Here is a 26,401-nt window from a genome sequence, read left to right on the forward strand (position 1 = left end):
GAAGAGGTAATTATAGATGTGATGGCAATGGTCAAAAACATGGAAGCCGGTGGACGGCAACCTTCTGGGTTTTGACCCTTGAAAGTGGTGCAGTAGCTGCTTCCTCTGCCAGCACTCTGTTTGTTTGGATTTGTTACAGTTTCTTATGTCCCCCCACCCACTCTCTTCTTTTTAAGGGGTGGGAAGAGAAAACATTTAGAAATCGGTTCATTCCCTGGATGAATTTCTTCCCTTCCCAGAAAGTGAAAAAAAAAAAAAAAATGTCTCCTGTAATTGGACAGTTTGATTGGAGGCAGGTGGTGTTGAGCGGAGGCAAACAGAGCCACAGAGCCAGTTTTGGCTTCAAGCTCACTTCCCCAGCTCCGAGTTCCAGCAGTACAGCATAGAAATTGGCTCCCCAAATGCCAACAATAAATTTAGTCCCCATTTTTCTAACAAGTACCTTATCAGCAACAAAGATCTTTAGCGCACAGACCCTACACAATGGCAAAGCTAGCCTGGGATACTACCCCCATCCTGTCCCCACCCCTATCCCCAGCCCCTCACCCGGCCTTAATTTCCCAAAGGCATGTTCTTGCTACCACAAAACTGGGTGTAAGCATGAATCTGGAAGCAATCGCATACTATCATTTGAAAACATAGTGAGATTTTTGTTTTTCTGGGTAAACTGGCCTGTGTGTTGCTCATGTTGCATTATCTTGAGCTAATATTTGCTTGCAATATTTTTGAGTAACAAGCCAAGCTAACATGGCTTCCCACCACAGATTACAAACGTCAGTCCCAAGAAGGGTCCAGAGCGAGCAGCAGGGGGGTCCGCAGAAAGTGAATCCTATTCTTCTACGGCTTTCAGGCTAACTGCGTGAGACCTTTCTCAAGGTCTAGCTTGTTCATTTTATCCATTGCCTGCAAATCAGCCGATAAGATAACAGTATTCAGAGAGCCATTGATTAATGGCTTTGACCAACCTCACATAGTAAGCCAGTAGAGACCACAGTAAGCCACAGACCCAGACACTAACTCCCCAGACTCTGACTCCAACTGTGAGTCTGTTAACTTCTTCTCTGAGTGAAGAAACTGAAACTACCATTTACAAGAAGTAAACTTTATTGTAAACTACCATTTACAATAAAGAGGAGGCTCGGGCTGTAACTCAGTTTGTAGAACACTTGCCAATATACATGGCGCCTTGGGCTTGAGCCTCAGCACCACAGCAACCAGGTCTGTAGTTCCAGTACTCAGGTGGAGGCGGGGAGTCACCATTTAAGGTAATCCTCAGCCTCGGGGACATATGAGTTGGAGGCCCGAATGGGAAAGACTGAATTAACAGCACTATTGATTTGCCATCCTTCATACACTGTGACAAGTCAGTCACTTCATATTTCTTCCCAAAGACATTTATAGCTTATGAGACCCCCTTACAGGAAGCAAGCACAGCACTGGCAGGGTTGGGTCAGCATCGTGGAAGTGGGACCACACCTCAACGGGACTGCCCCTCAGCTGTATGTCTCTTACCTTCTATATGAGCTTTATCCACATTTGAGGAGCTGGAAGATGGACTTGAGGAAGCAGCAGTCTCTGGATCTCTTTGTCCTTCTCCTCAATTTGGCCACATTGAGTAAATATTTTTCTGTGTTCTAATAATAATTATAAGTATACAATAATTAATAATCATTATTATACATTAATAATTCAATAAATCTGTTACATTCCAGACCTGGCATGTTTTCTTAGTTACTTCTGTCCATGCTCAGATTTTTCTAAATGTGCTCTCGATTAGTTTTGAGCTTCTTATTCAATTGCAGAACTTGAAAAACAACCTTCTTTCACCCCAAACGGATGCAGGCAGAAAAAATCATCTCCCCTCCCCGACCCCCAATCTATGTCTTTTTTTTTAAGATTTATTTATTATATGTAAATACACGGTAGCTGTCTTCAGACACCCCAGAAGAGGGCATCAGATCTCATTACAGATGGTTGTGAGCCACCGTGTGGTTGCTGGGATTTGAACTCAGGACTTTAGATCTCATTACATATGGTTGTAAGCCACCATGTGGTTGCTGGGATTTGAACTCAGGACTTCTGGAAGAGCAGTCAGTGCTCTTTACCACTGAGCCATCTCTCCAGTTCCCCCCCCCCCCATGCCACCCCACCCCGGAATTCCCATCTGTGTCCTCTAACAGTCGGATAGCTGTATCAAATTATTCTATGAAAACTAGTTGGAGAGTTTGCTCAGAGCCTCTGAAGTGCAGCACTCTTCCTTGCCCTTCCAAGTCTGTGGCTCACAACCTTGACCTTGCTCGTGGGACTCTCAGAGCCTCAGGCTCTGCGGAAGACAGAGTCCCCTCAAGTGGCCAGGAAACTTTTACAAATCTCATTGACAGACAATATTCCCTAAAGGCCAGCCCACTAGCGGGAGGCAGCAAGGTTGAGTTTCTCCCGGCTTCTTAAACAAAGAACTCTTTTGCCCCAAATGAACAGCTTCATGTGGCTGCTGCTTGGTGGCCGATGGTAACCGACAAGCAGAGAGAGAAGAGGTGTCCAGCAGCACCGGGAACATTCTCTTCACTGATTAAACCTGTCTGAAAGAACACTGCATTTGTACAAGGAGTGCTGGCTGGGAGATAACTCAGAAATCTTGGCACTACTACAGAACCAATATTTTTACAGAGGTGACACCATCTTAAACAATGTCCCCAGTGTGCAGGCTACAAGTGGCCCTCTATCCACAGCCAGGAAGGGTGACTGTCCTGCCACCTCTTCTGAGCAAAGAGACTCAGAGGGGGGCAGGAAATAGGGGTAGAGGGGCACAGACAGCAAAGCCACTTCAGGGCTCTCATTCTATAAGGAAGCCACCCCTGTCACCCTGTGCCAAAGCTGGCTTCCCATGGCAGAGACAGGCTGTGGCATCCCCATCTCAAAGGCCAGATATTCTGCTCTATTTGTTTTTCCAAGCCTGTGTGGAAACAGCCAGGCACAGAGGCAACAGCACTCTGTGGTTTCTCCTCCCGTGTCCTGAAGTCCCAGCGTCTCACAGACAGGTGCAAGGGCACCATGTGCCATGGCCTCCTCCCTCTTTAGCCTGATTTCTTTCTCTGGAGAAGTGCCATGTGTCCCTCACTCTGTCAACAGCAACCTCCTTCTTCCTAGAATATCATTTCTTCCCAAAGCCTTAATCATTTCCCAGCAAAAGCAAAGAACAAACGGGGAAAAAAAAAAAAAAAAAAAAAAAAGCATCTGCCGCCCCAATCCACAGCATCATCTAGGCTGGGTGGTCCGGCTGGGATGAGGCAGAGGCATCCCAGAGTCTTCTTTTGTGCAAACAGGAGCTGGAAAGTGGCCCAGACCATATCATAGGGTTCTTGGCTAGGGCTGAAGGCCAGGGGACAGTGGTATCTGTGAATCCACTGTATTTGTTTTCTGAGCTACTATAACCAAGGCCCGTGAGTGGGGTACACAACAGATCTGAACTCTCTGGTGGTTCTGGAGGCTGAGGGCCACCTTCAAATCAAAGTGTGCTATGTTCCCTCTTAAGCTGTGGACACGCTGGGGACCCTCGTTTCACCTCATCTTTAGGCCAACCTGGCTTTCTTTTACTTCTCCGACAAGGTCCTATGAGCCATTTTTTGACAAACTAGATGATGTGTCTTCTTTGCACAAGTAGTTGACATACACTCTGGAGTCACACGCCTTTCAGCAGACTCCGGCTCTTCCTTCACCAGAAGTGCGCCAAGTTGGCTAATGTCCTAAAGCTGACGATCTTGTCAATAAAGCAGTGAAAAACAGAGGTCAGTTCTCCAGAGACTATCGTTCTGTCACCTGGTTAGCTCTCGGTGTACCATAACTCTTGATAGTCTCTGCGCCTGAACCTTCTTGCAAAGCGTCAGATGTAGGTATAAACGCACAGGAGAAAGTAAAACCCACTGGGTCCCCATGACAGACAGAGCATACCCCAACCAGGCTCTCCCTTTCATGATTCCTGATGGGGGGAGTCCTCGGGGTCAGATCACACACTAACTTGGGCTTCAGGGGGAGAAATGTTCGCATCACATGTGTCAGATGAGGTAGGGAAAAGATGCATTTGAGCCACAAGGCAGCTTCCTTCTAGAAACTAAAACATGCCAACAGTTTCGGCACAGTCAGAAGAAGCTTTGATGTCCCTGAAGTCTGTGAGCTGGGAGAGAGGTCACCCTGAGCCTCAGGGATGGTGACTGACTTCAGCCTCAAGGAGGGCAGCCTGCGCCTGCAGGACATGCCCTCAGGCCAGGCGGCATCCTGTCTCCCTGAGGCATCCTCTCCGCCTCTTCTCTCAGAACAGACCTGCCTCCACCAGTAGCCTCAGGAGCCGCATCCTACCTCCTCACACTCTGTCCTGTGCAAAGGCCCTGCCTCGAGACGACATCCATTCTCTCTCGCCTTCACAAGGCAGGTCCCTGCTAGAAAATAGGTCTGCTTTCTATAACTCTTCAGCTACTATCCATCCTTCACCGAACTGTATCATCATGGCTCCATCTTAGTACACCCCTAGGCACAGGTACCCTAAGAATACATGGGATATATATTCTTAACAAGAAACAGAAGTTAGATAAATGAACTGAACAGTCAAGGCAGAGAAGGCAAGGAGGGAGAGAAAGTAATGGTAAGGGAGCTTCCTCTATATCTGCCCTAACACCTCAGCCTCTCCGTGCCTCGACACCCACACCCACCCAGAACCTAGGACTCCTGCTTTTCCTCTGCAAAGACTGGTCGGGGTGGTTTGAGTATATCTAAGCAGAGATTTGGTATTACTATATATCCCAAGTAGGCCTCAACCTCCCAAGTGCCAATCACCCCCATGCCCACCTCCTGAGGTCTCCTTGACTCTCTCACTTGGCAATGTGTGGGAAGCCACAAGCACTGAAGCAGTAAAGCCTGGTGGTCAGGCCGCAGCACAGTCTTGGAATGAAGTCACTAAAGTCACAGGTCCAGTGAGGCCACAGTCTCCATTTTAACTGGAGGTCAGCTTGTGTGAGATTGTTGGGACTGGAGTCTCAACTCCTCAACTCATAGGTTTACCTATGGCAGTGGGTGCTGCGTAGCTGTGTTCCTCCTGAGTGTCACATACCTATCCCAGGTTCCTCACACCCGTGTGCCTGTGTCACACATACCACTAGTCCCAGATCCCACACACCTGTCCCAAATACTGCACACCTGTCGCCCTGGCTGCTGCACACCTGCTTTCCTGAGTCCCGCACACCTGTCCCGCATATTATGCATAAGGGTCACAGGGTCCTGCTGTACTGCAGGCTTGACATCTGCCTGACCGCCAGCCCTTTAATCAGAGGATGCATCCACCTTCCCCATGAAGCCCCATCACAATCCCCACTCATTCCAGTCTCAATTCTGTGAGCTGCTGCCACCATGCCCATTTTCCAAGAAGAAAATGAGGCCCATGGAAAGTAAGTCACCTGCCCAAGGTCACCTTGGAGGAGGTGGCAAAGCCAGGCCTAGGCTAGACCTGGGTTCCAGACCTCACATTCTGCCTGCTTGAGCCATTTAACCTCCTGATGGAAGAAGTCTCCACATGCTAAGGAGAAGTATGTGTAGCCATACCGCACTGGAGCATTTGAAGTGACTATATCCTACCCTTTGACCCCTTAAGTACCTTCCAGGAAGCCATTCAAATGAAACATCCCAGAATATGAGGGAAGCCATTATGTACAAAGATGTCCATTGCATTATTATTGGTTGAGCACACACTACATCCTGAAATCCTGGGAGACACATAAATCGCCACCCACAGGAGACAGTGCGGCACACAAGAGTATTAAGCCATGTGTTCACTTAAAGGATGTTCAGCAGAGGGTGAGAATGTGGAGCTGTGCATTAAACACTAAATGAGGACAGGAACGCATCATGATGGGTGTTTTGTTGTCTTCAACTAGTCCCCACTTGAGCGCAGCTGCTTGGGAACTGTACGGATATCAGGAAGAAAATGGAAAATGAGAACAACCAAGGTTTTGTCTGCTGAACCTACAATCAATGGATAATTACAACTTTTCAAGAAAACTGATACGTAGGGGAAACAGAACAGAACTTACATTGGCAAGTACCGGGAGCTGACTTCTGCAGGAAAAGTTAGAGGTAGCCGTGTTCCTCGTGGCCTCTTACCTTTTGCATTTTGAGCTTTTTGGTAGTGACCATGGCAGGATTGGCTTGGTTTGGTTTGTTTAAATAAAACATATACTCCAGCTTTTCTAAGACATCTTTCCCTCCTTGGTTTCCCACCAGTTCCATACATCCATGGTTCTGGGGGGACATTCGATGCCAGACTGTGGGAGTTTCTTGAAGTCTCTGTCACATAGCTAGGACCTATAGGCCATAAAACTAAGTAAATGTCTCTACAACAGAAATAGTGTGGCCACATGTGAGGACTCATCCTAGTTCCAGGACAGGCATGATTGTGGTCTCCAGCTCAGCTCCTTTCTGGCTATGTGACCCTGGGGCACACCAGTCCCTAAACCCCACCACACATGACATATACAGTAGGTATTAAATCACTGAAGGTCATTATATGCTGCTAATTATTGAACCTATGTCACTTGGAGCTATTCTGAAGTTTTGTCACATGGACTGCTTCCATTCAACAAATGTCACCAAGTCCATCCTCTCCTACCCTGTAAGGGTGGCTCTGCATGTTCAGTGGATGCTAAAATGATGCCCAAGAACTTATCAAGAGACAGCACATGGCCTATGCAGAGCTCTGTCTCTCCTAGAGAAAGACCCAGCACAACCCTTCACTGACAGGACGTGTAAACTGGAAGCTGCTGAGATGCTGGCTGAGGCACTCAGCTCTGGAGGCAAATGCCAGGCCTGACAAGGCTGCACTTCCATGGAGGAGAGCCCTGCCCTAGCTCTACTTCTGGCCTGCTTACCTCACAGGATGATCAAAAAGAAAGCCAGGGGGCAAACTATGCAAGCGACAGGATGTTATCAGATGGCTGAAGTAAGGGTAAGCTTCCCCTGACCCTCACAGTGGCTATCACATGATAAATGATGACAGCCATTAGCTGAATCGTGCCTCAGACAGTGAAGGAGGAGCAGACTCACAGCTGCCAGTTCCATGAAGGTGGTTTTTGCCTCATGTTAGAAACATCAGAATCTGAAGATGTGTATGTCTTGTATGTCTCTGAATGAGACCGATCTGACAAATATTAGAAGGGAAGGTGGGGGTCTAGCCTCAGCTCCACCTGGGGCAGGGGTCCTGTTCTTGTCTAGCCTCACATCCACCTGGCCTAGAAGACTGTCATGCTCTTGCCAACCTGTGACAGAATGGAGGTGACACCCATTCCCACTCCATCGCGGCAGCTTCTCTCGTTTTTCAGCACAGCTTTAAAACCTACCACACCTTTCCTCCTGCTGAGCTTGCCTGCTCATCAGACAGAACCTGCCAGAATAAGAAGGCCATGGATGGAGAAGCCACCACACCCCTCAGAAAGCATTTGCGAGGACAGTAGTCCTGAGGATGAAAGGGACCAGGGTATATCTCCCAAGTGGACAAAGGTCAATTCCAAGATCTAATGTCATCTGTTCAGCTTGCTGTCAACTATGAGCTATGGGAAACAAGACCACAGTGGCTAACGGTGGAATCTGTGCTCACCAGTGTTTGGCATCACATCGGTAGAATCCCCATGATGAAATTATCTCACCTCTTTTTGTCTGTTTCGACCTTCATTAAAAAACGACCTATATCAGAGAGTTATGCACCAGAAGTCCAAAAGCAAGTTTCCTGCTGGATCCTCCTCTCTGGCTCTCCCCTTTCCCTCATGGGCTTATACCTCCCAGTGAGCCTAAATCCTAATCTCTTCATGTTAGGACTGAAACAGCCTCCATGAGGGCCACCCCAGTGATCTCACTTTAACTGAATCTCTTTAAGGCTCTAGGTCTTGTACCTCCAAACACAGTCAGAGTCTGTGGTTAGGACTCCAGCTTGTGGTTTGCAGTATGTGTGGAGGGGTAAGGACATGACTCAGATCCCTTAGATGATCAAGGGAGACTGAAAGTCAGGGACCTTTCCTGGGTTTTAGAACCTGGTATCAGAAGCAATGATAGGCCACTGAGCGGTTGACCTACAGCCTGCATCCCCCATGTCCCTGGAAACCACACATAGCTCTCTCTCAGCAATGTAGTCCACCTTGGAGAACAGCTTGACTGGCTGCTGTGCAGGAAAACATTGCATTTCAAGATAAGAAGTTCATAGGTATGACATGTCGGCCATCTCTGTGGCTTCTGGTAGCTCTTTTAAGCCCTTAAAGTCTGACTTTTCGTGGGGGTCCAGAAAAGGGGAAATCATTTGAAATGTAAATAAATATATCAATAAATTAAAATATATATATATATAAAAAAAAAGTCTGACTCTTCTCATCTGTAAAGTAGGAAAGTTAGCCCCAAGCTCTACAAGCCTTATCTTAGATGTCTGCATTGGTATGGACCATGGGGGTAAGGTTGGGATGGCAGGCCCAGTCACATAAAAGTAGTAACAGGAATCCAACTAACATGGACACCAGATGAAACACACTTCCTGTGTGCTTTGGAAGCTTGTTGTAATATGATTGGATCACAGATAGCTCTGAGGTAGTAAAGCAAGTCCTCCAACTCAAGGCCACCTCAGACTGAACTGAGCCAGCCTCCTAGGAGAAAGTAGTCTTCAGTTCTAGAGAGTTCAAGACCACAGAGTACCCAGAGACCTTAGGGACAGTGTTCAATCCTGTCTACATGTGCCACTTACCAAGGAGGGGACATATGGGAATTCTAGAAGACAGAGGCACCAGAATTTTCAGTTGGTATTATTTTATGTAGCTTGGCAACTCCCCTTCCTGTCCCCTCACTGCTCTCCTAGAAATCAGAGAGGTGATGGGTCACTCCTCTGAGGCAGTGTGGTGCAGAAGGAAGGATGCAGGGGATGCAGAAACATGAGTAGGACATCTGAGTATTAACTGGTGGCTGGGGACCAAGCAGGAGCTCTCTGGTTGACAACAGGAGATCATAAGGTAAAAGACCCAACAATGAGATTACTGAGACATCTAGTATGAGACAGGCATCATGCTGGCTGGGCGGAGAGCCTACCACATGTTCATGTGAAGCTTGGGAGAGAAGGTCTGTCCAGGAATGAGCCTCTAGCGTGTGTCTCAGTGTCCTCGGTCTATTCTATCAGGCAGGATACCCAGGCGAGGCCTGCAAGGCCTTCAGCAGATTCTCGCCATTGCCTTCAATGTACACTTAGGATATGTATCATGGCCAGAGCATCCCGAACACACCCAGTCTGCTCTGAGACTCAGCATTCCGTAGGGGATAAGCAAATGTGCCTGAGTAGTCCCTCATCTCAGCTAGGGCCTCCTCCCATCCAGTTCTGAGGCAGAGCTGTTTTGAAGTCTTCACTGGGCATCTTCTGAGTCCAGACCTAGGCCACTTTCAAGAAACACTTGCTTCTCTCTGGCATGAAGTATGGTGGCCTTTGCTAATGTATTGATCTCATTGATCTCAAGGCAGTAACCTTCAGATGACTTGGTAACTGAGTGGCTGAATAGTCTACATGCTTACTTAGTTACTGGCATTTAACCACATTGCTCATTCCCTGATCTTACACTAAAAAAATGACAGGAGAGAAGGGATGGGTTCGGTTGCTGTGTTTTTAAATGTACATAGAAGTATATAAAATATATCATAGTATGATCTATATGATAAATAAAAAAATAAGAATCACATTAAATATGTGTACCTTGGTATCCTATTTAAAAATATATATATTATAGCCTGGGTTTGAGAGCACCTACCTTTGATCCCAGCACTTGGGGGAGGAGACAGATGGATCTCTGTGAGTTCAAAGCCAGTCTGGTCTATGTAGTTAAGTTCCAGAATAGCCAACAGAGAGACCTTGTCTCAAAAAACAATAATAACAACAAAAAGTTATTACATTGACTTGTGCATATGTGTTGGAGAGGAAGCTCGGTACACATCAGAGAGTGTGGAGGCCAGAGGAAAACCTGTGGAGTCTGTCTGTCCTTCTACCCTAGAGACAGTGACTCAGCTCAGATCATCAGACTTTGGGTTCTTCTTGGGGAGCCAATAGAAAATCTAGCTGCCCCCAAGTTTCTATCACCCTTCCCACACAGAGGATGAGGAGGTGCCATGGGTAGGAGCTATGCTCCAGAGGGCATGGCAGCTGGCCACAGGCCTTCCTGGATGTCATTCTACTGGGTGACACAGGCTAGGATAGCTGAAGTTCTCTCCTGGCCCAGTAACGTGCAAGGTTCACAGTGTTTATACGGCCTTCTCCTCATTTTGGAAAGTCTCTGCCTTGGTAGATTCTTTGGTAGTCAAGCAGCTGCTATCCCTTCGTGGTTCACTTTCTTTTTGGATTCTGGCTTCCCAGGGCCTCCTACACCCTGCCCCAGCTTCCCAAAATTTAGCAACTTGGCTCTGTCAGGGGTGTGCTCCGAAGTTCAGCATTTGCATCTCAAGGACTAAATTCAGTAATAACACCGCAATTTCACCAAAAAGCATTATAGTGATTATTGAGTTATATCAGGAGCTTGTTTAAGATAACATCTTATTTGTACAATGCAGCTCAAATAGCTAGTTAGTACAGCCCGGGCAATTGTTAGACTCCTTCTGTGCATTAGCATACCGCCCTGGAAGCGTCTTGATGCCTTTAAACATAAGAGCAGCTAAAACCGAAAGCATAAATATATGTCTCTTAAGGTGGTGGCGGAGGGAGAATAAGGGGGTTTAGGTTGGCGTGTAAACAGGAATTTAGTTGTCTCTAGTGTAATGCTGAAAGATGTGGAAATCCCCCGAGTCTTCCCTTAAGGAAGCTCGAGTTGCCACCTGAGCCGCTATCCATCATCAGCACTGTTTCTCCTGGAGCCATGCTTCAGTGTGCTATGCACCTAACATAAGTACCTCAGAGGTCCTGCTCCCTGTGCTCTGGAGGGTCCAGTGATGGAAGGAGTTATCTGGGGTCACACGGCTAGTAACAGACTTCAGGTCTATATAACTCCAAGGTTGGACATTATCACTCAATGTGGAGGAGGAGATTCCACTGGATTCTAAACAAGCTTCAAATGGGGAGGGCAATCGGGGTCAGTGCTCCAAGAGATGCACTCCCTACAGAACTGGCTGGAGGTGGTTCTACCAGGAATGTACTATCCCTTCCTGGGCTTTGCCTCCACACCACCCTGTCTCCCTCTCCTGGTGACTGGCAGGGCACTCTGCAGGCATCGGGCGTGGTAGTACCTCCAATATCTCCAGTCCTCAGCCCATCATCACCCACAGCCTCCTCCCCTACAAGCACAAGCCATCTTCCACTGCTAAAGGCCACCACTGCCTCCTGCCCCTCGTCTCTGCCCTGTCAGCTGGCTTTCTGTATTGAAGTTCCCGTCCTTGCCAAACACAGTGGCTCTCCTCGTGAGAAAATGTTCAACCCAAGAGATCTGAGCTACTCTGGAGGAGCCCCCATCATGGCCCATGAGCTTCCTGAACCTAGCACCCCATCTGGATCTCAGACTGAAGCAGGCCACACAGCAGGCCACACCAATGTTGGACCATCCCAGTGTCAAGGCTCAATTGGACCTCTTCCAAATCACACCTGCTACCTTCTCTCTGAACTTAGAGATATGCAGACCAGTGGCCAGTTTGATGTGGACCCTGACCACCAGGCAAAAGTAACATAGCTCTAGGAATTACTGCCAGGCATCAGTAGTACAAATTCTGTTTCGTCTATGCAATGAATTCAAATGATGAAGTACTTTATACCATGCAGGACCAGGAAATCAGTTCAGGTTCTTAGAGAACTTTCTTACAGTGCACTCAACATCCCATGGCTAAGTCACCCTGACTTCAGAGACACTGCCAAGAGGGTCTCCACTTGACCCCTAGGGTAGCAGCCATCTCCCCTGTACACTGAGGACATATCCCTGTGGACATATATACAATTAGAGGTCACCAGGTCAGTCAACACCGCAGCAACTTTAACCTTAACTGGACAACATGGATACAGGTCACACTATTCCCTCATGTCCAGGAAAGGGGGAGATTGGGTCCCCCAAGCTGGAGAGTGTGTTCTTTATTATCTTCCTTTCAGTCTTTTAGGAGTTGAATTGTACCCTTCCCAATGATGGTACAGTAATATTTTCCCTCTGCTAGTTTAAAGTATGACCTAACTTGGGAGTGAGGTAAATAGTATGTAACTGATATTCTTTTAAAAGGGGGAAGTGTAGGGCTAGGTGGATAAATAGTTCAGTCAGCAAAACATTTACAGGCACAAGAACGTGAGTTCAACCCTCCAGAAACACTTTTAAACACCAGGTGTGGTGGCACATGCTTATAATGTCAGCACTGGGAAAGTAGTGTAGACAGTCAGATCTCTGGGGCTCACTAGCCAGCCGACCTACCCTATTTGGATAGATCCAGATCGATGAGAGATCCCATCTTAAGAAAACAAGGTGATAGTTCCTGAGGAAGAGCCAAGACAGCTGGCTTCCACACATATATGCATTCGTGTGCAACATACATGAACACACACATACATACATACACACACACATACACACACACACACACACACACACACACACACACGGGTACAGAAAGAATAGAGGGAGAGAAACATATAGACTCAGAAACGGACAGACACTTTGTGAGAAGACAGCATGAAGAGATTGCAAGAGGCCCCACAAGAAAAGTAAACCTGACGGGCACAGTTGCAATGGCTGCTGAACGGAGCCCTGAAACATGCCCCTCCCGAAAGAGCAGCCTAACCACACCCAGACTTCAGACTTCTAGGGTCTAGTGGCACTTGGCTTACAGTAGTCCCAGGACACAGACGGGCCCAGGTACCCTCACTTCTGAGCATGTTTGCCTGGTACTACCTTCCCAGTGCACTGCACAGAAATCTTTGTCTCTGTGTCTACTGCTGGGGAAAGACTTAAAGACAAGAAGAAACTCAGGAGTTGTCTTTTTGCGAGATTGGAGCCACACTTAGGCCTGGAAGGTATCTGTGTTGCTGTGCTGGCCACTCCTGAGCAGGCAGACCTGCCAGGGACATGGCAGGGTGACAAAGGGAGGGAAGTGAGAGGGTGTGTCTGGGAGGAGAGCCACAGTCTTCAAGGATGAGAAAGTGACATTCAATTGGGGACCCTCCCACATCACTCCCAACTGTCTTCAGCCACCACGGGAGGACACAACAGGAAGTCTTCAACTAACAGCCAGGTATTGTGAGCCCCACACCCTGCAGGGCTCCTTCCTCTAGTGATCTTTCCAGTGTCTCCATCTCTGGGAAAATGAATTCCTGGAAAGCTTGCTCACTTTAGCTGGTCTCACATCAAAGGGAAAAGAGGTGACATTGAGTGTGCCAGGAAAGGAAAGGTTCCCAACAAAGCTGGGTCTCCTTCCTGCTCCCCCAGTGTCCCTGACATCAGGCCAACTTCCCCTTCAGCCAGATGCTGGAAACCCAGAAAACCCCCAAACCCCCACCAATTCATTCAGGGAATGACCACAACCCTGATAGCATTCACAGATGGAGAAACCCTCCACAAGGCAGTTTCTCTCATTTGGAGTGCATTCCCCTTGCAGGACTCAGTGAGGAAAAAGCCCAAATTGTCGCAGTGTAAACAAATGGCACCCAGCAAAGGAAGATTGGCCACCCAACCTGTCCCTTTTCCTTTGTATTGAGAAAAAAAAAAAAAATACAGGCCCTAAGACTTCACAAGCATTGGACTCTAGAACCTCTTGCTCTAAGTTCTGGGCTGCTGGGGACCACCAGGCCCAGCAGGCCCCTTTGCCTCTCATTCCTGTCAGAAAGACAGCAGAAAACCCCAGCTTTCTCCCCAGGCAGGTACAGTCCTCCCAAAAAATGTCAGCAAGGAGTTGGGTCGCATGTCTGCTAGTGGCTTAGTCCCACAGAGGGACTGTTTTTTAGATGTCTACCTTGGCATAGCCATTGGGAACCAATTGCAGATGTTGGAGGTAAGTCATCTCTCTCCACCTGGACAGGTTCAAGTAAGAAGGACTCATGCTGCAAGGACCCAGGGAACTCAGAGTAACAGATGACCTTTGCTATGTGCACCCAACCAGCCTTTAAGTTTCCAAGAAAGGAAACCTTACAGTGCTCCTCTGTGGAGAGGGACAGAAATGAGGTGGGAGGAGAGGAGGGAGCACTTCACTCTCTTCTGACAGAGCCATGATTCCCACCTGACCCTGGGAACCCCTTTCCAACCCCATTGAATTTTAATCACTTAGGTGGGGGCTCAGTCTCCAAATATAGTCATGCTGGGTGTTAGAATTTCAACATGGGGATCTGGGTAGGGGAATTCTGCACACCTCACAGGTGGGCTGGATCAGGCTGACCTTCTAAGCAAGCAGAAAACAACACAGACCTCAAGCCAGAGCTTGGGTTTGAGCTGGGTACTTACAAAGGCTTAAGTGTCAGGTCCTCTGTCCCCGTGCCCTGTTTTCATGCCTCTAGGACTCAACAGTCACCAGTTTGAAGAGCACCAGCTCCAGGTCAGGCTGCAAATGGCCCTCAGGTACAATTATTTAGTGGATCACAGCAACTCCAGGGGGCGGGCGGATGATCCCCACTTTCTACAGTGAAAAGTGAAGCAGGAAGGGGTGGCAGCAATGCCTGGCTGCTAAGTGGCAGGATCGGAATTTGATCTTAATCAATGTCGCTTTCTCATTCCAACAACACACTCCCGGTGTGAAGCCTGTGGTAGACAGAGATGAAAAAAGACAGACCGAGCTTAGCTGGCCAGGAAATCTCAGCTCAGTGAGAGGCTCAAAGCAAGGATGGAAGTGAGGTGGGGGATGTGTAGAGACTGTTGTTGTAAGGTTTGGGAAGAAAGCATCCTGGCATGTCCAAGAGCTCAGGATAAGAGCAAGAGTTGGCAAGGTGAAACAGTGGGAGATGGGGCAGGGTATATACGGATGACAGGGTGGTAGGAATTAGCCTTGGCATGAGCTATGACCCTTAGAGAGCCCTGCAATGCTGAAGCCTGAGGTAAAAGTCCAGCATCTTGCCAGAGGAGGCCAAAGAGGCAGGCAGGGCCTTCTGTGTGCCATCTCGGTAAGAGATATATCCTGAGAACACCATCGTTCTAGAAGTATCGCTGGTAGCCAGAGTATAGATTTTTAAAAGGAACTGATCAGAAAGCTTCTGGGAAGATCTGGGGGGAAGGGACAAGGCCTAGACCAATAAGGGGCAGTGGGCAGATCAGGCTCAGGATGAGGAAGGGGCCTGATGGAGGAGAGATGGCCAAGACTGAGATTTGCAGGGATGTGGTCACAGAGAGACCAAAGAAGCGAGGGTGTTCCCTCACCACTGGTGTAAGCCAGAGGGGTTTCCCCAGAGCAGGAACAGCAGATGCCAGCAAGGCAGGGCCAACTTTAGGCCATGCAGATGTCTGCTCCAACCCCCCACCCCCACCCCAGGCTTCTGCAAAGCCTTGGGCAACATCTCGTCCCCATCTCTACACCAGAGACAGGGCTGTGAGGAAGCCCCAAAGAGAGATCTCACAGAGCAGTGCGCACAATGTCTGGCACTCCAGTGTCAGACACCGCTATTTATACCACACACATAGATATGTTTCTTCCTTGGAATGTTAGCACATTCTTGAGGGCCCATCCTGATAGAATGTCCCTACCCTGAGCCTACCTATACTTTCCTGATCCCTCTAACTCCACTGTGTGTTGGGGGACCTCTTGGCTTTCAATAACAGACAATTGGTTCACAGAGCATTGCCAAACTTCCCTGGCTGAGTGGGGAGCCACATTCCTGTTCCCAGCTCTGATTCACTGGGGGACCACCTCCTATATCTCCTCTCCAGGACAGAGGTCCTCCAACCAGAGCAGCATGGCTACTCCCCTAACTAGTTGCTGAAACAGGGCTAGCATGGGGAACTTGGCAAGCATGTGTACTCACCAAGCACAAGTTGCCAAGTTTGCCGGAGGCTGATGACTTACGTACGAGTTTCAGTTTATTCCTCCAGTAGCCGACCAAAGGTGGATTTTTAAACTGATAAACACACCTGTGTTTAGCACACAAGGAGAGTTCGCCCTGCTCCCTAGTACTGGTCCGGGAATAGTAAGCTTTATGGGCAAAGGAGCAAAGTGACTTCTCCCACGGAGTAGCGTCTGCTAGTGTAGAAGGCACACTGCCTCAATTAAGCCCTTCGCTCCAGGAGGTAGGTAGTATTGTCCCCATTTTATAGACAAACAGACATGCTGTAAGTCCAGTCTGTGGAGTGTCTATCTGCCTTTGAGCCCAGGAAAGCAACTGATGTTTATCCTAGGAACTAGGAAGTTTGGCGTGATGAATGCTTAAAAATAGGCATTTTCCTATTACATTTTCCCACCCTTCGAACGGGTATTATGAAGCAGGTACACAGCTGAAGGGAAAAACAAAAAATCCAGCATGGTGACTCAGTTCCTAGTAAAATGTCTTTTCTCCCCTTCACCCTGATATCAGCAAAGCCACAGAGGATGAAGACAGACAGATGGAGACAAAAATGAAGGGAGAAAGAAGGCCAAGGGCCAGGCAAGACCCAGGCCACGCGGATTTCCTCTCCACACAGGCTGCAGCCCGGGTGGACTTCGGGGTACTGAACTGCCTACTGGAGAGCTGCATCTTCGCTTTGAAATAAGCCCTTGTTCTGACAGTATCTCACCCCTGCTTCGTGCTACAGAGAGGGTCATCCAAGGGAGGCGACACTTGTGATGCTCACCCAGGTCCCGGGAAAACTATTGCCAACACTGCTGCTGCCATCTCCTCCTCCTCCTCCTCCTCCTCCTCCTCCTCCTCCTCCTCCTCCTTCTCCTCCTCCTCCTCCTCCTTCTCCTCCTTCTCCTCCTCGCCTTTCCCCTCTCTCCCTTGCCCTATGTCTCCCTCTTCCGCTACCCCCTACTCTCTTCTCCCTTCCCTTCCTCCAGGGCACCCGCAGGCCCCCAGGAGACCGGAGCATCCAGCAAAGCCGATCTCTGTGAAATGTTATCAGAGGAAACACTTGAGAACAAGTAGCTACACCTGCTGTCACCGGCTTCCTGGGCACCCCGCCCCCCAACCTCCATGCAGGTGTCTCCATGGGAAGAAAGGGCTCATTCAGGACTGTGACTGGTAGCTTTTCAGCCAAGTTCCTCAGAGATGGCAGAAAGGAAGGACAGGAGGAGGGAGCAGAGCCCTCCCAGGTGCCTTGGGCTCAGGGCAAGCCACCTTAACGTCCTTTAAGGTGACCCTCAGAAAGCGGGGCGGATGCTCTGCAGCTTACGTGATCACGTGTGCCCTGGGTCACTAAGACTAGAACTGCCTCCCCAGGGCTTCATGAAGACAATGTGTTACCTTGGGCCACAAACATAGTGTGTGGCTTTGCAGAGAGAGATCTGGTGACCCCACTAAACCCCGAGAGTTCGCTTACCCCAGGGATATCCTACTGCTGTGGCATCCTCCCCCCCCCATCACCCCGGCCTACACACAGCATTCCAGAAGACCCTGAGCCAGCAGGCTTCTTCATGTCTCTCTCCCTGGGACATCAGCCGAACACCTGTCCGCCCACACACAGGCACTGCACCTGGCCGCCTGGTCTGCAGAGAGCCTCAGGGGCCTTTTCCCACGGATTCTGACCAACTTCTGCCCCCACATCTCTCTGCCTGGTCACGCTTGGGCATCAACCTTTAATGGTCATTCTCCCACCCCCCCACCCCCCCAACCCCAAAGACTTGAAGTTCTCTCAGGCCCACAGCCTGGTTATTCATCCTTGTTAACATCAGCCAATTCTCGATAAATGTTCGATAAATGCTCACCTGCGCAAACACCCTGAGATACAGTTCATCCCACAGCTACAGGTAGGAGCCAAGGTTAGGAGGGAAAACTGTCTTCATGATGGCCAGAGCTTGTAAAGTGGCAGGCCTGGAATCTCAAGTTCACTTGAGTTCTGACACACACACACACACACACACACACACAATCTTCCTCCAGGTAGTGGACACCCCTTGGGAACAATCAAGACATTGGTTGTTCAGGTGTGCAATGGACCACGAAGCTTGCAAATGGGAATCTGAAACTGCCTACAGTAAAAAGGACACACTGGGTGCTGGGATGTGTTTACCCCTGCCTGTGTCCTTGCATCTGCACAGGACTCACGTCAGACATGTGACTGGGAGGCAGGATGGTAAGCACAAACGAGGCTGCTGTCAAAGACTCGAGAAAGCTGGGTGTTCAGAGCCCACCAAAGAGCACATGTGTTCATTGGCTTCAAGGCATGCCAGTGTCTGCTCCAGGCACAAGTTGCTAAATGTGTCACCGTCACAGACGTTTCCAGACAGGACTCACCTCTGAGGAAATAAGAGGTCATAAGGGAACACAAGAACGAGGAGTGCGGGATGGGGTTAGTTGCCAGTTGTGTGACCCTAGACAAGACTCTGAAGTCCCTGGGTCTGAGTGGCAAGGCCTTAGTGACCCCCTGCTAAAATATACATGAAGCCATTTGGGCATAGTCAGCCCATAGGATCCTCCTACCTGGAGGTGGTGGGGGCAGCCCTGTCTCCACAGTGCAGCCCCTGACCCTGGGGCCAGTCAGACCACATCAATGGCATCCTGGAGCCTGCCCCTTTGTGCTGCTAATGCCCAGTGTGAGCAGGCCTGCCTGCCTGCCACACAAGGGCCCCATGAAGAGCTTCAATCAGCATGCGAGAGTATTCACAGCACAGAAAGGGGAAATGCTGACCAGCATAGCTTTTTGTTTGGGGCGGGGAGTTGGGGGGGTGCAAAAGTGGTGTCTGTAGTTAACCATTCACCACATTCCGCAGCGGCCATGGGTAACCAGGCAGAACCATCCCATCCCCCACCTGCCCTGCCCCACCCTTGCCTTCTCTTAGCACCAGGAAGTCCTGCGAGGGACCTGGAGAGCCCCAGGTAGGTATGTCCTAGTGATGACTGCAGGGCCAGAACACTGCATCCTGTTTGTATCTGGGGGCTCCAAGCAGCACGCCTAATCTTATCACATCTATTGGTTCCCTGCCTCCCCATTTAGTGTGTGTGTGTGTGTGTGTGTGTCTGTGTCTCTGTATCTGTGTCTGTGTGTGCATGTGTATCTGTGTCTCTGTATCTATGTGTGTGTGTGTGTGTGTGTATCTGTGTCTCTGTATGTGTGCACCTGCATGCGTCTATATGTGTGTGTGTGTGGGTGTGTACGGTGTGTGTATGTGACGTGTGTGTGTGTGTGTGTGTGATGTGTGTGTGTGTGTGTACGGTGTGTGTATGTGATGTGTGTGTGTATGTGTGTGTTACTGTGTATGTGTGTATGCTGTGTGCATGCCTGTATGTGTGTTTCTATGTGTGTGATATGTGTTTATGTGTCTGTATGTGTATGTCTGTGTATAGGTACCTCTATGTATAAAGTATATGTATGTGTGTGTGTTTGTCCGTCTGTGTGTCTGTGTGTATGTCTATGTGTATGTGTCTGTCTGTGTATGTGTGTGTCTGTCTGTGTATATGTATGTCTGTGTGTCTGTGTGTATGTGTGTGTCTGTGTGTCTGTGTGTGTCTGTGTGTATGTGTGTGTGTGTCTGTGTGTATGTGTGTGTCTGTCTGTGTGTATATGTGTGTCTGTCTGTGTGTATGTGCGTATGTGTGTGTCTGTCTGTGTGTATGTGTATGTGTAGGCTAGAAGTTGATATCAGGTATCTTATTGCTCTTCACATTAATTTTGAGACAGTCTCATCAGCAAACCTATTGCTCACAATTTCTTAGAGCGACTAGCCAGCATGCCACAGTGATCCTCTTAGCTCTCCGCCTCTTCAGTGCTGGGACTACAGAGGGCCACACTCCCAGCTCTTTATGGGGCACTGGGGATCAGAACATCGATTCTCATGCTTCCTTGACAGGCACTTGACTGACTGAGCCATCTTCCCAGCCCCTGTATTGATGCTAACCAAGAACCAGTGCAAAGGAGATGCTCCGTAAATGCCCACTGAGCGAGCACCCTTAGCTGCAGTCCATCCCACTGCTACAGACAGACACGAAGGCTGGCAAGAAGCCGCGGAGCTTATGAGTGGCAGGAGCCCCTGGAGCTCAGATGATGTTTCAGTGAAGCTCCAGGCTCATTGTGAGTGCTTGCCCTCCCTGTGTTCTCCAAAAAGACAGTGGACATACCTGGGGGTAGCTGAGGCAGTAGGCTGGGCCTCAGTGCCCCATCCTAATAGAAACATCTTTGTCGGAGCTCTGGGTCAGGCACACCGCACACAGCTGTTTGTGCAGCACTGCCCCCTACACTTGTGGTCACCAAGCTCCCCCTACATCTCCCCTCCTCCTTGCTCCTTTGATCCTTATGAACTCTCAGAGAAAGTGCCCAGTGAAGGGTTCTTGAGGCCTAGCAGGTCCAGGAACAAAGAGCTACTCCTCTGGAGAAGTACTTCTGAGACCTTAGACCATCCTACGCTGCCCGTAGATGGAGAGCCCCCTCTGGCTTATCACACGTCCTTATCCCGCAATTGGGCAACCGGAACTTTTTCAAAGCCGCTTATCTGAAGGATATAGAGCTGGTGCTAAAAGCTTCCAGTGTCAAATCTGAAACTGGAAAACATGGTCACTCTCCATCGTGTGCCTACCCAAAGGAGAATGTGTCCCTGAGTCAAACCTCTCTTAAGAACTTCTCTTGAGCAAGTCTACATTAGCGACCTGCCTGCTGCTGTCCCATGTGCTGGGTACTCTGGAATAGCCCACCTGGATTCTTCCTTACATGATAGGAGAGTTGAAAGGTATTCCCCAAGCTTCCGGATAATAATTAGCTTTCACAAAATAACTATCTACCTAAGGCCGTGGTCAGGTGGATGCTCTCTGGATAGAATGCCTAACAGTGGCTGCCACTGCGTGATGGTACTCATCCTTCAGGCTTGAATGACGATGCAGATGTCAGTTCCCTAGAGACAATCCAATGCCAACCCCTTCTCCACCCCTGCCCTGGGCTGGAGGGCTTAGAAGCAGTCCTCCCAATGATGAGACTTAGACCCTTCCAGGCACAGCAGTTCTCAAGGCCTGGCCTGGATCCTTCTCCTTCAGTCTCTCTATTGATTTTATCAATGAATTTCCTGCAGTGGAGACTTTACTGACTAGCATATACCCGGAGTGGTTCCTTTTCCTCCCACAATGAGCTCTGTCTGCTACATTGGCTCTAAGGTCATCACATTCAGACAACTTGCTATTTGAAAAACCTATGTGTCTCTTTATTCAAACTTTTTCCTAGATTCCATGATTAGGTCTCACTCACAGCAGGGGTGCTGAGTCTCTCCACTGGCTTCTCATCAGGGACTACCGAGAGCTAGGCTATGCTGGGGTACCTCTCACACAATAGACTCATCAAATTCCAGCTACAGTTTGATCCTCTATTGAAAAAGGTCTTAGGAGTCTGCAAGCTAAAGTGTACCCCAGGCTTTGGTTGCCAAAAGATCTGGGGTGCCACTCTCCCTTTACAAAATCATGTGACATAACTTCAAAGACAGAACAAGGCCAGAAACTTCTGTCCCTGATCCAGAGAACAAGTCCTCAAGTCTAGCCAAGACATTTCCCTCCTAGGAGTCACTGCAGGTCACTTGCTGAGTCAGCAAAGAGGCAAAAATGGAGCTGACCAGGACAAGCAAAGAACCAGGTTTGCAGGGTTCCATGGGCCTCTCCACCCAGGCCTTCCGCACCTACACAGTGAGATCACCCTTGGAGCTGGGGAAGGGGGAGTGCAGTTACATGTCTCTCTGCTCTTCTGACTTCGTCCTGTCATCTGACTCAGGGGCTAATTTCAGATGACCTTCCCATTTCTGCCTCACGCTGTGTCGTCAGAGACCCGTGCCTGGTCAGCTGGCAGAATTAGAAGCGTATGTCAGTATGTCAGCCTCAATAGCAGAACACATGGGGGTTTCCTGAAGACTTCATTTCAACACCACTTTCTAGATGAGGCAGCATGAAAGTAACAACTGCTCAGGGAGCAAATGTTTAAGCGTTGTCTCCTTCCCCCCATCAGACTCCCCAGCTTTCTGCTTCACTTCTCCTCCATCCACCCGCCAATGGCCTCCACAAGCCGTGTTCACATGCTCAGCCCTGCCCCAGGCTCTAGGATATACCTAGAGAGCCAGGAAGAGGTTCCCTCAATTCCAGTGCCAGCCCAAAATTGTCCCAGTTTGCTGCCCACACACCTACAAGCTCAGCCACAAGACCTCTGCTCCCTATGCGCAGGATCCAAGGATCCCCTAGACACTCTCTCCTGAGCGCACTCCCTTAACCGGGATGTTACACGTCCCCCATTGTGTCATGCTGAAGCCTGTCTGCCTGTCTGTCTTTAAATTAACCAACTTTCTATTCTTGTCATTGAAAGAACCAGATAACTAAATGGTAACAAGAACTCAGCCCACAAAGGTTATATAATAAAAACACAAGCCACTATTTTTCCCAGAGCCCCACATCCTAGGCAACTGCTACCCAGAATCCCCAGGTTCCCTTCCCAACAAATGCACAAGCTAATTACCAGCTAATTGAGCCACGTTTTATAATCTCTCTCCCCTGGTTATAACAGCCACATTCTTGCTCTCCTGGCTTTTCTTTACACCATGGAATCTATCTTGCCAAAGAGGCATACAGATGCCTTAGATTCTTTCAGGGAGACTAGATGCCAGACTTTGGTTTCCTTGTTGGGTGGGGGAGGAGGGTGAGAAAGGAAGAAGACGGGCACAGATAGAGGAGAGACTGGCCAGGCCTGCCCCTTTCCTTATACTTGGGTGTGATTGTGTGATTTGGGGGTTATAGCAGCCATTTGAGGACAATGAGGGAAAAATGAAATGAGGCAAAACAAAACAAAACAAAACAAAGGGGAAAAAAACAAAACAAAAACCATGTTTCATGGTCAGATGGTAGAAGAGCCAAAACCTTGGAAGATCTTGTTAAACCACAAAACTATGCCCTGAGCTACATGATAAGTACACTGATTTGAATGAGACTGTCCCCCACAGGTTATGTGTTTGTACACCTGCTCCCAGTTGGTGGCGCTGTTTGGAAAGGCTTAGGAAGTGCAGCATTGCTGGAGGAAGTATGTCACCAGAGGCTGCCTTGGGGAGTTTGAAGGAATGGGTCATTTCTAGGCCATTCACTCTGCTTTGTGTTAGTGGTTCAAAAGGTGAGCTCTAGGCTTCCTGCTTCAGCCACCGTGCCTGCCATGATTGAATCTTATCCCTTTCTTCTATAAGTTGCCTTCTTCGTAGTGTTTTATCACAGTAATAGAAAAGTAACAATATAGCGGCCCACCCAACAAGATGATTATAATATAATATATCGTGGATTCCCCTTTCTGAGTGGAGCTTTATTCACTCATCAGTATGACCTTCAAGCATTTTCTACACAAGCCTATCCAACTCTGTTGTACATCCTCAGAATATCCCACTATGCTGCTATCTATCCTAAATCTAATAGGAGGACATTTTCACTGGGTCCTTGCAGTGTTGACCTACCACAGGGCAACAGACTTCTGCATGCCTACGTATGCATGCTTGCGTGCACTGACTAAAGAGTGGGAGGTCAGGACCATGCTTTCATCTGTCCATACCCCTTGCTGTTGACTGGACAGCGGACTCCTCCCTGACTGTCCTGGGAGGAACATGTCTTTGGGCTCTTGATCTGAGTCCCGTTTTCCTCTACTCAATCCATGCCTGACTGAGTCCTGGGACACCCTGTGTTTCTGCCTGAGCCTTGGCATTCCCTAACCTGGATCCCAGCTGGACTAAGTGGTCTTTAGCTTCTTTCTCCAGGACAGAACCCCACACTTGCTCTGTTCAGGTCTGTTCTAAGCCTCTCCACCTGAACACCCAGGTAGGTATGCTCCCCTGCCGTGACCCCTCACACCATTTCCAGAACCTGCCCCTTCCTGCTCTGCTGCAACTGGCTTCCATCACACTGAAGGAGACCAGGACCATGACAATTCCCACAGGAGACAATAGGCCCTGCCACATTCCACCACCAGGCAGGCCCTGGCTTCTGGTCTCAGTACCTGTAGCCAAGCTGGAAAATTCACACCAGAAAACCAAACTCACACCCTGACCTAAATCCCACATAGTGACAGAAGCTGACACTGCTGGGAGGGGAGGAGCATGTGAGAGACAGATGTCTAATAGCAGTGGGCAAGGGTACGGATTTGCCTACCCACAAAGGCAAGGGAGTTAACACACCATCAGATCAGCCTGGCTTCTCACCACCAGGCCTGCGCTCAGTCAGCCTGGTTATGCAAAAAGCCTAATCTCCCAGCAAAGGGCATTGTCTCCAAAGGTCAGTTTCAGGGTATAGTCCTCTCTCCTAGGGAGAATGACATCTTCCCTGCTTGCAGAATTACAAAGCTGATTCTAGCCTGTGGCCCCTTCCCAGCTGTCTCTGTTCTTCACTTACCCCTCTGGGCAACCGTGCCTGGGCCTGCATGGAACACCAGGAATGAGGGAGGCTTCAAAGCCCATCTGGTCCCATCTAGGTCACAAAAGATCAAAAAACGTACCCAGTCACTTAATCTCGGGACCAGAAACAGGTGGATCCTTAGGGCTCGCTGAACACCCAGCATAGCCCACTGGGTGAGTTCCAGGTGATGTTAAGAGACCCAGTTTTAAAAAACAAGGTAGTTGGCTCCTGAGAAATGACACTAAAGATTGGCCTCTGACCTACATACACACACACACACACTTCAGAGACTGTTCCTGAACACACAGCTGGGGAAGAATAGAGGCAGAGTCCAAACTTGCCTCCTTGCCTCCTCGCCTCCGGAAGCCCGTGTCGCTACTGTTAGGACAAGAGTGAAGACTGGGTCTGAGAGGAAGAGAGAGGTGTTTGGGAAAGGGATGGGTGATACTGAAAATGCAAATAAAGGCCCGAGCAGGTGTTCAGCAAAAGTGACTTTCCCTTGAGTGAGGAAGTGCTCAGAAAGAGAAAGGGCCAAGACGCCAGCAAGACCCAAACCCGAATCTGGACCAGAGCAATGAATAGGACCAGGACTGTATTCTAGCCTAGGACTGTATCTAGCCTAGGACTGTATCTAGCCTAGGACTGTATTCTAGCCTAGGACTGTATCTAGCCTAGGACTGTATTCTAGCCTAGGACTATATTCTAGCCTAGGACTGTATCTAGCCTAGGACTGTATCTAGCCTAGGACTGTATCCTAGCCTAGGACTGTATTCTAGCCTAGGACTGTATTCTAGCCTAGGACTGTATCTAGCCCGGGACTGTATTCTAGCCTGGGACTGTATTCTAGCCTAGGACTATATTCTAGCCTAGGACTGTATCTAGCCTAGGACTGTATTCTAGCCTAGGACTGTATTCTAGTCCAGGACTGTATTCTAGCCTAGGACTGTATCTAGCCTAGGACTGTATCCTAGCCTAGGACTGTATCCTAGCCTAGGACTGTATTCTAGCCTAGGACTGTATCTAGCCCAGGACTGTATTCTAGCCTGGGACTGTATTCTAGCCTAGGACTATATTCTAGCCTAGGACTGTATCTAGCCTAGAACTGTATTCTAGCCTAGGGCTGTATTCTAGCCCAGGACTGTATTCTAGCCTAGGACTGTATCTAGCCTAGAACTGTATTCTAGCCTAGGACTGTATTCTAGCCCAGGACTGTATTCTAGCCTAGGACTGTATCTAGCCTAGGACTATATCTAGCCTAGAACTGTATCTAGCCTAGGACTGTATCCTAGCCTAGGACTGTATCTAGCCTAGGACTGTATCCTAGCCTAGGACTGTATCTAGCCTAGGACTGTATCCTAGCCTAGGACTGTATCTAGCCTAGGACTGTATTCTAGCCTAGGACTGTATTCTAGCCTAGGACTGTATCTAGCCTAGGACTGTATCTAGCCTCCATTGAGTAAGTATATAACAGGGAGCAGAGACCGTGTGACTCTCCATATGTTTTAGGGAGGCTCTTCCCTCCAATGGGGTGGGGACTGGCCACCCCCCCACCCCTAGCTCAGCATTACTTGACCTCTGAAAAACAGATGGTGGGAGGGTTGTGCTATAAGGGGAGCCCTGGACTCTGGGGAAATCTGATGAACAGGCTCAGCTAAGAGATGGAGGTCAACACCAATAGCAATAGGTCAGGTCACAGAAACATGCCGTGGTCCCGCGGCGATAGGTGACCATGACAGTGTATGCTCCCATAAGGCTGCGGCAAAGGCCTCTCCTGAGGTTTGCGTCTCCAAACACAGACCCCCCCCACTCTGACTGTAAGAAAAATACCTGATCAGTGCCCCCCCCCCAAACTGCCGTGTCATACAGGAGGACAAAGAAAGTCTGAGAAACTCACAGGCCAGAGAACAGGTCATGATACAACCATCGAGGGGGATTCTGGGACAGAGGAAACACATG

At 49.0% G+C, this 26,401-nt stretch overlaps 1 long non-coding RNA gene across 1 annotated transcript in view; it reads right to left on the reverse strand.

Annotated features, from left to right (window-relative positions):
* LOC127687424 (uncharacterized) overlaps window positions 1-26,401 on the reverse strand; it is a 139,102-nt gene that overhangs the window by 94,798 nt on the left and 17,903 nt on the right. Inside the window, exon 4 of the long non-coding RNA XR_007978382.1 lies at window positions 1,513-1,634. This is a non-coding gene — a long non-coding RNA (uncharacterized LOC127687424). The remainder of the gene's footprint in view (window positions 1-1,512; window positions 1,635-26,401) is intronic.

The sequence above is a fragment of the Apodemus sylvaticus genome, chromosome 6 (genome assembly GCF_947179515.1).
Source record: "Apodemus sylvaticus chromosome 6, mApoSyl1.1, whole genome shotgun sequence".
In the NCBI taxonomy this organism is placed as follows: Eukaryota; Metazoa; Chordata; class Mammalia; order Rodentia; family Muridae; genus Apodemus; species Apodemus sylvaticus.